The 12,823-nt window shown below is 40.6% G+C and overlaps 1 protein-coding gene across 1 annotated transcript in view; it reads right to left on the reverse strand.

Annotated features, from left to right (window-relative positions):
- C8G (complement C8 gamma chain) overlaps nucleotides 1-12,823 on the reverse strand; it is a 107,168-nt gene that overhangs the window by 66,954 nt on the left and 27,391 nt on the right. The gene's annotated exons all lie outside the window — the stretch shown is intronic.

A 12,823-nucleotide genomic window follows, 5' to 3' on the forward strand; every position in this document is an offset into this window, starting at 1 on the left:
TGCATGAAGGCGTCTCCCCATGTTATGAAGTCCTATTGGTCTCCTGGACTCATATGGAACTTCAGAATCAAGACAGGAGATTCTATATTAGATGTAATTACCTGTTATACACAGTAAAAATAGACATTTTATGATCAGTGAAGATGGTAAATTGGAAATGATTAAATATGGGGAGGTGCTAGGAAATACTCTTACAGATCACTTACTCCATCACCACTGCCTCCTCCCCTGATGAACGGAAACACGCAGAAGTCAACCTTCTTCTCAAGAAACCATCTGCCGTACCGGTAAACTCAAGAACTATCATCCCATCTCTCTGCTCCTCTTCCCCGCAAAAGTCCTTGAGAAGGCCATCAACCGCCAGCTCATGGAACACCTGGAGAACAACAATCTTCTGGAACCTCCAAATCCAGATTCGGCACCAACCACAGCACCAAAGCCACCTTGATTGCTGACACTGATGGCATCAGAGCCCACCTTGACAGAGGAGAAATAGCAGCCATGAGCCTCCTCGACCTCTCTGCAGCGTTTGACGCCGTATCCCACAATACCCTTATCAAGAGGCTTCACCACATTGGAATCCAGGAAGACAGTCTCAAATAGATTGCCTCTTTCCTCACCATCAGAACCCAAAGAATACACCTACCTCCTTTCACCTCGTAACCTAAGAACATCATCTGCGGTGTCCCTCAAGGCTCGTTCCTTAGCCCTACACTGTTCAACACCTACATGACCCCTTTAGCCAACATCATCAAATCCCATGGACTGAACATCATATCCTATGCCAACATCACCCAGCTCATCGTCTCACTAGCAGAAGACCCATCCACCTTAATGACCTACTTCCACAGATGCATGACAAGCATCGCCAACTGGATGAAGGACAACTGCCTAAAACTCAACACAGACAAAACGGAACTACAAATCAATAACAACACCTCCCCATGGAATGACTCTTGGTGGCCTTCCAAACTAGGACCCTCTCCAATAGGGTATAAAGATAGAATATCGACGGGAAAATATCGACTAGCATTAATATCGTGGTAAGAATATCGACTGTGAAAAATATCGTTATAGAAAATATCTTTTTAAAAAATATCGTTTCGTGAGAATGACAAAAATATTGTCATAAAAAAATATCGATGAACAGAATATCGTTGAAGAAAATGTCGTTTCATATAATATCGACAGAAAAATATAAGTTGTTATAAAATTTATAAAAAAATATGTATTATGTTTTTAAAAAATTTACAAAACTCCTACTAGTAATAATATGTGTTAAAAAATATTTTCTACAAAAGAATTGTTAAAATTTTAGTAGCGGGTTATTGGTATTATAGGGGATAAGGGTGGGTAGTAATTTAAAATTTGTTTTTTTAAAAATTTATAAAATATAAACAAATTAGAAAATATTTAAGAAATCCAAATTTTAAATTGAAATTTCGAATTCTTCCCGAAATTAAATTTGTAATTAAATTTTATAATTTCAAATAAAAATTTTAGGAGCGGGTTTTTGGTATTATAGGGGATTAGGGTGGGTAGTAATTTAAAAATGTAGTGTTTAAAAATTTTATAAAATATTAATAAATTAGAAATTTATAATGAAATCAAATTTTAACCTCGAAATTTAAGATTTTACACGAAATTTATATTTTAATATTAATAAAAAATATTACATTAATATTGAAGAAGCGTTATTTTGGTATTATAGGGGAATAGGGTCTAAAAAATAATTTAGATAGAAAAATTTATATTGTTTACTAACCTGCACATTTCCTGACTTATGTTGGATTGGAGTTAGAATAGTAAATTATTATAAAATATAAACAAATTTGAAAATAATGAAGAAATTAAAAATTTAATTTTAAATTTCTAATTGTTTACGAATTTAAATTTGTAATTAAATTTAAAAATTTCAAACAAAAATTTTAGGAGCGGGTTTTTGGTATTATAGGGGATTAGGGTGGGTAGTAATTTAAAAATGTAGTCTTTAAAAATTGCATAAAATATTAATAAATTAGAAATGTATCATGAAATCAAAATTTAACATCGAAATTAAAATTTGGACACGAAATTTATTTTTTAATATTAATAAAAAATATTAAATTAATATTGAAGAAGCGTTATTTTGGTATTATAGGGGAATAGGGTCTAAAAAATAATTTAGATAGAAAAATTTATTTTGTTTACTAACCTGCACATTTCCTGACTTATGTTGGATTGGAGTTAGAATAGTAATTTATTATAGTTTACTATCCAGCACTTTCCCTGAGTTATGTTATGTTTGGAGTTAGAATAGTAATTTATTATGGTTTACTATCCAGCACTTTCCCTGACTTATGTTGGATTGGAGTTAGAATAGTAATTTATTATGGTTTACTATCCAGCACTTTCCCTGACTTATGTTGGATTGGAGTTAGAATAGTAATTTATTATGGTTTACTATCCAGCACTTTCCCTGAGTTATGTTATGTTTGGAGTTAGAATAGTAATTTATTATGGTTTACTATCCAGCACTTTCCCTGACTTATGTTGGATTGGAGTTAGAATAGTAATTTGTTATGGTTTACTATCCAGCACTTTCCCTGAGTTATGTTATGTTTGGAGTTAGAATAGTAATTTATTATGGTTTACTATCCAGCAGTTTCCATGACTTATGTTGGATTGGAGTTAGAATAGTCATTTATTATGGTTTACTATCCAGCACTCTCCCTGACTTATGTTATGGTTTACTATCCAGCACTTTCCCTGACTTATGTTATGTTTGGAGTTAGAATAGTAATTTATTATGGTTTACTATCCAGCACTTTCCCTGACTTATGTTGGATTGGAGTTAGAATAGTAATTTATTATGGTTTACTATCCAGCACTTTCCCTGACTTATGTTGGATTGGAGTTAGAATAGTAATTTATTATGGTTTACTATCCAGCACTTTCCCTGACTTATGTTATGTTTGGAGTTAGAATAGTAATTTATTATGGTTTACTATCCAGCACTTTCGCTGACTTATGTTGGATTGGAGTTAGAATAGTAATTTATTATGGTTTACTATCCAGCACTTTCCCTGACTTATGTTGGATTGGAGTTAGAATAGTAATTTATTATGGTTTACTATCCAGCACTTTCACTGACTTATGTTATGTTTGGAGTTAGAATAGTAATTTATTATGGTTTACTATCCAGCACTTTCCCTGACTTATGTTGGATTGGAGTTAGAATAGTAATTTATTATGGTTTACTATCCAGAACTTTCCCTGACTTATGTTGGATTGGAGTTAGATTAGTAATTTATTATGGTTTACTATCCAGCACTTTCCCTGAGTTATGTTATGTTTGGAGTTAGAATAGTGATTTATTATGGTTTACTATCCAGCACTTTCCCTGACTTATGTTGGATTGGAGTTAGAATAGTAATTTATTATGGTTTACTATCCAGAACTTTCCCTGAGTTTACAATTTATTTTTGATCAAAAGGGTATTTAGTCCTCTGGAACGCGTAGACCCTCGGTTTGAGTCGTCACATACTGTAACTACATATTCTGTGGGAAAGTTATGTCAATCCTGGCTGCGACATTCCACCTTAGCATCTGTCAAAGTTCATTTATCGAAGTTACATGACAAAATAGATTTGAATTCTTTTGTTAAAGGTTCTGTGGGTGGCAGAACCAAAAGGTGGGCGTATGCTATTTACAACGAAGTGTGGAAATTTTCGCAAATTGAGGCGGCTTCAAGATTGAGAGCTATTGACCAAGCAAACATGGAAAAGGTTTTAGCCGTTATAGATAACAGCATTAGCACTCTTTCTTCCAGAATTTATACATTAGATAATATTGTTTCGTCAGTTGTTGATATTGTGCATGATGATATGTCTGTGTTATATAATGGTCAAAACCAGTTGCGTTCTGTTATGCAGTTTGCATGGACATTGCAGACGTTAAAGGCAGGGAGGGTCCCTTGGGAGTATTTGAGCACTACATCGTTATTCATTCCTTTTAACATTACTGATAAGCAGCTATTTATGTCCATGAAAGATGCTAAATATTCATTATTACATATTGAAAAATTAGAACCGTTACCTTTCTCTGTGGCGGAAATCAATTCAGTCACGTGGCTTATATACGGGTTGATAACTCTACCGTTCCCACTTCTTAAGTTTACGTCTTGTATGAAACATTATGCTCTGGGTAGATATGAACAGCTGGGCACCGCTTTCATACATGAGGTTTGGTCCCTCCCCTTTACGTATAGATGTACTAGGGACGGAACTGAGGTTTATCTGAAGGGTGAGGAATGTACCACGACACCAGATCATTCCTTGGTATGTAGGCACATTCAATTACACGGTGCATGCAATGTACAAGCCCCGATTTTGGCCTGCTTCCTACGAGGTGTCCCAGTGCCTGTGATTACGCCTTCTTTGACGCTGCTTGCAAACAGTAGTTATTTAATTTTGAATAATGAAGCTTGCTGCGGGATGTTAGTGGGAATCCCATATATAGTAACTGTATCGGAGAGGGTTGTCTCCTGCAATAATGTTCTCTTTTCACCCCCGCACGGGCGGCTGGATGTTTCCATCTGGCCTTCGATTCCAACCTTGAAAGCAGAGTTCAACAAGTTGAGCAGAATAAGAGCTGTATTGTTCCAAAAAGAGGTGTCATTGACTTCCTCTCGTGAAACATTTGTCCTTCACGTTGCTAATACGCGCACTGAGGTACAGGCGGTTTTGAATACTGACCTCCCCCTACATTTCGGAGCTTTGATCCTAACTATTTTCAATGCCTCGTCCACGACTGGCCTGGCTCATTTTTTTAAACTTGTAGGCTCAGGCCTCGTGACCTCTTTCCAAACTATTTTTGGTGTGATTCCGGCATTTTTTCATTCGATTTTCTCGAGCATCTTTGGAGGTGTTCCGCTGCTTCTGGCGCTGGTGGCAGGTGTGCTGCTTTTACTTTTCATACTACGGAATGGCTGCTGTTTCTGTGCCACACGAGCACCTGTCACGTCTGCATCTTCTTCGTGATAGGATACTTGACTTTTATGGTACTCTGCCATTGGCGACTTTAAGCCTGGCATATGGATTATCCTTCAGGTATTCCTACTTCACCTGCGTGCAACCTGTATTTCACTGCCTGGATTGTCCCTTTGAATGGCCTCTGGATTTGTGCTTGACCAACACGGTGTCTCCGGTGCTGGATTTCGATCGACTGATGAGGCCCTTAGTGTCTCACGAGTTGGCCTGTTCTGGTGTCCGGATTATGGCTTGTGGTGCGGCGCATGGTATCCTGGGTAATTGGGACATATCAACGGCTGCCTACGACTTCTTGGCTATGAGCTATTTAGAGGAACATTCCGGTTGCCCTCTGATTGTGCTAGAGGCTCCGATGGTTGAAGAACACGTATGTTCCTTTTCTTTAATTAATTGGATGGCTGAGACTTTTAGTGGCCCGGCAAACGATTTTTTGTTGGAAGCAGTTACCACGTATGCTGCCTATACATTCATGGATTAACTGAACTATCCTCCTTTGCGCCTGTGCTACTGGACAGCAACCTAGTGCAGCATTCATTTTTTTTTTCTAATCATTGTGTTACTTATAGTATTTGGATGATAGTAGTTGTTAATATATGAAGTAAATTGTACATTTACTTAGCAAGTTTAAATAATTTTTGTTAGCTATCTAAGTAGACATGGATAGGGTAGTTAATAAATGTTTTTACATGTAAGTTTCTGGTCGTTGTTGATAAGTTCAACATGTTCTTTTTTTACTCTAAAGAAGAACACTTTTTAATTTAGGGAGTTTATCTACTTTATGCTAAGTTCGAATGAAAAAAGCAATGGGATTTTACTTACTTCAAGTGTAGTATGACGTTTTGTAGTTGTAATCGTAGGTTTGTATTTTCTTCTCTCAGCAAGGTAACTGTTTTTCTCCAAGTTTGGCCCAAAAATGGTAAATTACGTTAAGTGTATAATTGTTTTTATATTAGTGAGTTAATTAATGGTAGCTTTTGATTGGTTCAATTAGTGAAATTTCAAAATCATTGGTCGAGAACGTTATTTAGAATTAGAAAACCGTTAAATAATTATATGTGTGAATAGTTTTGTAAAGTTAAATAGTTAAAAAAAAGTGTGTAAAATAAAAGAATAGTGCATATCGAGTTGGTAATAAAAAGACGATATTTTTTGTATATTTCTATAAGCAGATAGGTCGTCGATGTTAGTGTAGTCGATATATATGTCTAAGGTCATGTTATTTCAAATAAAGTAGATCATGTAGTAGTCGATATTTATGTTGTCGATATTAGTGTGAACGATATTAGGGTTGTCGATAAAAAAAAAAATCGATATTTGTGTGAATCCTTGTTTAAGTATAGGATGACGATATTAATGTAAGCGATATTTTAGTGACGATATTTATTTCTGACGATATTTATGTTAACGATATTCCATCATGGAACCCTCCAATAGACCATGCCGTAACCTTGTCATAAACCTGGACATCAAACTCACCATGAAAAACCAGGTCAACGCAGTCTCCTCCAGCTCGTTCCTCACCATTTGCATGCATCGCAAGATCTTCAAATGGCTCCCCGTCAACACCAGATGAATTGGCACTCAAGTCTTAGTCACTAGCCAGCTGGACTACCCCAACCACTCTAAATAGGAATCACCTTGCACCTCCAGAAAAGACTACATACAGAATTCAGCCACCAGACTCATCCTCAACCTCCCCAAGTGGACCCACATCACCCCCATCTAAAGAAGCTCCCACCAGCAGCAGGATTCTTAGCGCCTGGATACCCTCTCAGGTGATTAGCTATGTTTTATAAGTTCTGATTGATTGATTGATTGGATTGATTGACTTGAAATTTTCCTTTACCTAGTTTACTCACCTCTGAATCACTGACCTTTAGTCCAAGTTTAGTTCTGATTCCCCATTAGATACTTGCCCCCACATTTTCAGACGAGCTCAACTACTGTCTAACCCACTTCACTGAATTTCTTAATTCCTCTATATTATCTGCTTTTATTCCCAAAATTTGGAAATTAGCATTGTCATCCCTCTTTCAAAAAAGAAATCTAGCACCCCCTAACTATTGCTTTATTTTATTATTACCTTACCCATCAAAATCCACTAGAGAAGCAGATAACACTCATCTTTCAGCTTCCATTGAAAACGACTCTATCTTGGACCCATCACATTTGGGATTCCTGACACATCACAGTAGCAAGACTATCCTCCTGGCTGTAATGAATGATCTCCAAATGATTCTCAACTAAGGAGGTCACTCAGCCTTGATGCTTCTACTTCTGTGAGCCACTTTTGACACGTCTCACACTTGGTGCTGCTGCAGTCTCCAAACAATTGTCATCAATGCCACTGCACTAAGCTAGTTTTCCTCCTTTCTGACCAACTGTAGTTAGTCGAGCACTCTATCCTCCTATTAATTTTCCTTCTTCTGCAGAGTTCCGCAAGACTCTTCATTTTCTTTTGCCTAGTGTTTTTATTAGCATTTTCTTAAGTGAAACACGTTACATGAATGTACATGTGAACAAGCATTGCTATATGTGCTTCCAATCTGCGGAACCATAGTCACAACTTAACCCCTTCAGCGCTCATGATGGAGCCACTCCGTCATGAGCCACGGGTGCCGTGTGCTCATGACGGAGTGGTTCCGTCATGCTGCGGCCGTTGGCCGCCGCTCCTCCCACGCTGCGCTGATTCCCCGCCTGTGCGGGCGATTAGCGCAGTGGGCGGAGTCATGACGGAACCACTCCGTCATGAGCACAGCTCAACCGTGGCTCATGACGGAGTGGCTCCGTCATGAGCACAGTGCCACCGCGCTGCCCCCAAACCCCCCCCAGCGCTGCGGCGGAATTCCCGCCGCAGCGAAGGGGTTAAATTTGAAAGTTTTCTAATACATAGTTTAATTGTTGCTATACACGATGTCACCCAACCTTACATGTCTTTTCAAATGAGGATATATCTCCATCCCTTTTATTGCCAGTGTGGTAACCACTGGTTATGGTATTGAACTACTAACTGGAGGGGGCCTAACTGGGGTAGGGTTCTTATATTGTGGGGTATATGTATCAGACAAGGTTTCGAGGCTACTGTGTATCCTTCTCATGCTTATGGGTGATGTCATCGGGTCGGAAACCTGCCGTCGCCGTCTATCTGGTGATCTAGTATGTGGGTGGTTACGTGGCTATGCCCTTGTAGCTGTGTGGGAACTATTGTGCGTGTTGCCAATCGGGGTCTCTGGTTGCGAGCCTATCGGGGTTTGCGGTGGGGTATCAGAATTGCCTGGTGTTGTTTGCTGTTTAAATTGATGTAGCAATTGGGTCCACTCCATGGATATGGGGTACTTACGTATCCCTTTTACCTTCTCCTCCTGATGCGCTTCCTCTTCCGCTGCTGCCCATTTGTTCACTGCACCCACCCGTGAGACTCTTCATTGAGCCCTAAACATTATCTAGGCCTCCCATGTAGTAACCTATTTTCATCCGTGGTAAGATGTTATCTGAAAGTCAAAGTAATGTGCCGCTCCAGATTCGGAGGGCATGTTTTTCTTACTTAGGTCATAAAAACAGCAACACCATTTCACTTTACCTCTGTTTTCAAAGCACCCACCTCGTATTCTTTACATTTCAGAAAAAAATTATCTTTATGTCTTCACTTTCCTCTCCATTTGTCTCTGCTTGGCTAGTGCCAGGAGTCCCATGACACCCCATTGGGATTATTGCACACTCTGTAGAACCCTATCATCATCATCATCATATTCAACCCACCCAATGAACACCCTCCTGGACTTCAATGCTATAGCTGGAAACCCTTGCAAAAACAGGGAGGGAGTGCAGTATTTAAATGGAAACGTCATATGCACGCATCCTTCCCGTGAAAGCCTCTGAAGAGAAAGCTGAGGAGCTTTCAAAACGCGTCAGGCAAACCTACAAGGAGGCTGTGGATGGCTATAAGTGGTATCCGTCCACACCATGGAAAGAGAGTTCTCTTGCTGCTGCTGGCCGAGTGCGACTCAACTGATGGAGACATCTTGGAGCTGAATATATATATATTTATATATATATATATTCAAACTACCCTGGATCCCCCAATTTCTGAGTTATCAGCTGCATTTCAAGATGTAATGTTAAGCGGTGTCTATGGATGGAAAACAGGAAATCTGCATCAGCGGTCAAGCTTCTGTGGTTTATGGCGAGTCTAATTCTGCAGCCCGCCTTGAATTCTCCCAATAAGGAGCATTATTTCATCCATTTTTTTAGACTGTGGGGCTTCCCTATTTTGAACACACGGATCACATTTACTACAGGATTCGATATATCTGGGGTTCCCAAGTGTTCCCTCGTGTAAGTACCTTTACTCTTGTAAATCAAGTGTGCTGAGTTGCACCATTTTGTGTTTCCTTCATGTTCATCAGGTGTCCCTTTCATTCTATGGTCCTGGTGAGACCACCTATCCTATAGAGGGCTGAAACCTCGTCGACAGTGACAAATGAACCTTATAACTCGACCCTCTGATAGATAAGAGGGTTGACTGACACACATAAGTATACCTGTTTAGTTCGTTTGTTAAATAATTTTGGAAACCTCTTTCTTTTTTCTTATTTGTATACTGAGATTACCATAATATTGGTTGCTTGTGTAGTTTTGGTTCCGTTTCACTTGGGACGCTGTGCAATTTATATGTGTTTGACAAATATATATTGATGGTAACGCAAACTACTGTAGATATGAGACTCCTTTGTTTGGCGCTCTCTATCTACATCCTACCACAGTCTATGTTGTGCGATGGTGTCTTTATTTTACTAGGAATATATGTGTAATTCTAATGAGAGCAGCTGCTGTTGATCATATTATTAAAGACCCTGGTTCCTACTGAGTAGGGTTGCCTTTGTCTTTTGATAGAATGTGTAAGAACTCAAGGCATCTTGAAGAGCTGTTAATTAATATCCCAGTTTGATATGGTTGACCCGGGGAGAAATGTGTGAGGATAATCGCCTCTTCAAAATGAAAAGATCAGTCCAGGGAATGTGTAACAGCCCTAGCACCACTGAGCAATGCAGCGAGGAAATGCAATGTCTCCGACAGGCGAGCCACTGTCTTGGTGTTTGAACTCTGTGGTATGAAAGGAAGGTCTGGCTTTAATTGGACATTTAACTCATTTGGAGGAGATAGTCTAAAATCTATGGCCAATACTTTCGCCCAAAACAACTGACCCTCACACATCATTGCATAGTAGAAAGGCCACTTTATTTAGAACAGGTAAACTCTCAAATAACTCGGCAATTTATTTATTTCTCTTACAATTTAGAATACTGAGCCAAAACCATTTCTAAAATCACATTTTCCCATTTCAAAACTTTAAACCAAACTACAAACTTCTCTGTGTTACCTTTACCTTGTCATTCATTTCTTCCCCTTTTCCCTACCCGTCTTCCTGGGATGCCGGGTAAGACCGCTCCTGCCTCACCCACCCCAAACCTTACCTTTACCAATGAACATTGCCCAAGAGTAACCTGTCTAATAGTGGCTAATTTTTTTTGGTTTTTTTTGTTTTTTGGGCTGGGAGGGTGGGACTTGGTTTCCTCCTTTCACCCACGCTCGCGCTTCCCTAATCTACGCGCACCTGACTGAAACGAACTACGCGCGCGCGCCCGCGCCTCACCCTGACGTCCCTAACGTGGCCCGTTCCATTCGGGCGAACAGCCCCAGGGGGAGACTGTTTCTCCGCTCCCCCTGGGGCCCCCTTCTGACATCAAGGTGAGCTAAGGTCAAATGTACATAGCGATCTACTATAGAACCCAAACTAATGCGTATCGAGACGGGGAGGCGCACTCTCGATTCATTCAGTCATTCAACAGAGGCTCTATAATATATCTTCCATGGTTGACTGTGGAAAACACATGTATGCTGTTAGGGTGTCAGTACACAGACAAGGAGTGTGGGGGAGCAGATAAAGGTGAGATGCAGAGGGCCCGTGACACATCTAGGCCGCAGTAACACTGAACCTGCTGCACTGATGAAAGCCAAGCCCCTGCTTGAGCATTGCATAACAATCAAGGTATTTTGCATCAACTTCTGCCTGCTACACAAAATCTTTCACAGTGAACACGTAGTATGCAAGGGTAAAACAGAAATGTGGGCATGGAACGAAGCACAGCTCATTTGTGCTAAAGGAAACATGTTTCATAGGACTTGGTAAGATTTTGGGGCCAGCAGTTTGTGGCATTCTAGAATTTTTTGATGGTGGGAATTATAATTTAAGGCATTATTTTTTCAGTTTTGACAGATTTTCACAGGTGAATGTTGACGGTAAACAAAAGACCGTAATTCACAAGGGTATCCAAATTCTGCTTTTATAAAAGTACTCCTGTGCACTGAAGCAGATTTACAATTTTCCGTGTTTACATGATTTCCATTTATTATGTCTGCAAAGCTAAGCCAATCCCTGTCCACCTACTCCATCTAGCATGGAAGTTACGCCTCCCAATCACACACAGTTGGTGCACACATTGACTCCGCTCCGTGGTTTCGTTGCTCCCGCCACGGTTTGGTCTAGGTCTGCACTGCGTTTGGCTCCGCTCACCTAAGGCCCCCGGTCCGGACCCCTCGTTACTGCCCCAAAGGTGCTTACTCCGGCGGATAGGCTGGTGATTGTGCCCTGGTTGTGGTGGCCGTGGCAGGAAGCGGAGGACTGAAGCTTTTTGCAGTGGCGAAACCAGCATTCTGATCCCGGACTGGTGGACCGGCGGAGGCAGCTGAGAGGTGCACTCGAGGTAACGAAGGGGCTGAAGGAGGGAACTGCCTTGCTTTCTGAGCATTCCCTCCCGAGATCTTCGTCTCCGATTTCTGGGTTCCCCCGGCAGAAATCGCCAGGTTATGTTGGAAGGTGACAGCTGACAGCTGAGTAATTCTCTGCGTTGAACAGTGGAACAGAGCGAGCAGCCGGAAAAAAGCTGGGAGGAAACTAGGAAAGTTGCGGGCAGGCGGGCAGCGGACTTTAAGTCCCGGTCTTGTTCCTGCTTCGCTCCGGTTACTACTACGGTTACTACTACTGCCTGCACTACCTCCCAGGAGGGGAGAGCGTGGGAGTCACTCACCCGGCTCCCACTTGATCGAGGTGAGGCGAGGCAGGCTGTGTAAAGGTGCTGGGGGTAAAGCAGAGAACGTCGCATGAGTGCAGCTGCTATTGGAGGCAGTTGCAAAGTAAGAGCCCGGTGTAAAAAAAAAAAAAAAAAAAAACACAACAAACCATAAGGAAAAGGGGGGTACAAACCAATAGAGAGATAGAGCTTAGAACAGCTCGGGTTGTACCCCCTCCCCAAGGGCTCATTAGCTCACAAACAGGTAACAGCTGCTAGTCAGGCATTGGTGAAATTATAGCGTCACTCCAGTGTTACCCACCGAGTTCAAGAGCAGTTGGATATCGTTAGACATTATTGCTGTATCACTGTATCACTGAAAACTGCTCTAAATCACCACAAAAACTCTGTTGCGTACTTGGTTATTACATCATCGTGCACTACCGTGCCTTATTTACTTCTCTCAAGTCCTTTGAAGTCCTCAAAAACCTCTCCAAAAAAAAAAAAGGTTACTTTGGATTTTGGATATTGCAAACCATCACGACAAACATGGAAAGGACATAGGGAAACTGGAAATTGGGAATTGTTGCACCACCAGGTCGCAATTTATTGTCACCTAGCAGCGCAAGAGTTGAACAAGTAACAAGTAACAAGCTGCATATCGTGTCCACGCACCACAACGAAACATAACAAATATCAAATACATCAATTGTGTATAAAACG

Source organism: Triturus cristatus, chromosome 1_2 (assembly GCF_964204655.1).
Source record: "Triturus cristatus chromosome 1_2, aTriCri1.1, whole genome shotgun sequence".
Lineage (NCBI taxonomy): Eukaryota > Metazoa > Chordata > Amphibia > Caudata > Salamandridae > Triturus > Triturus cristatus.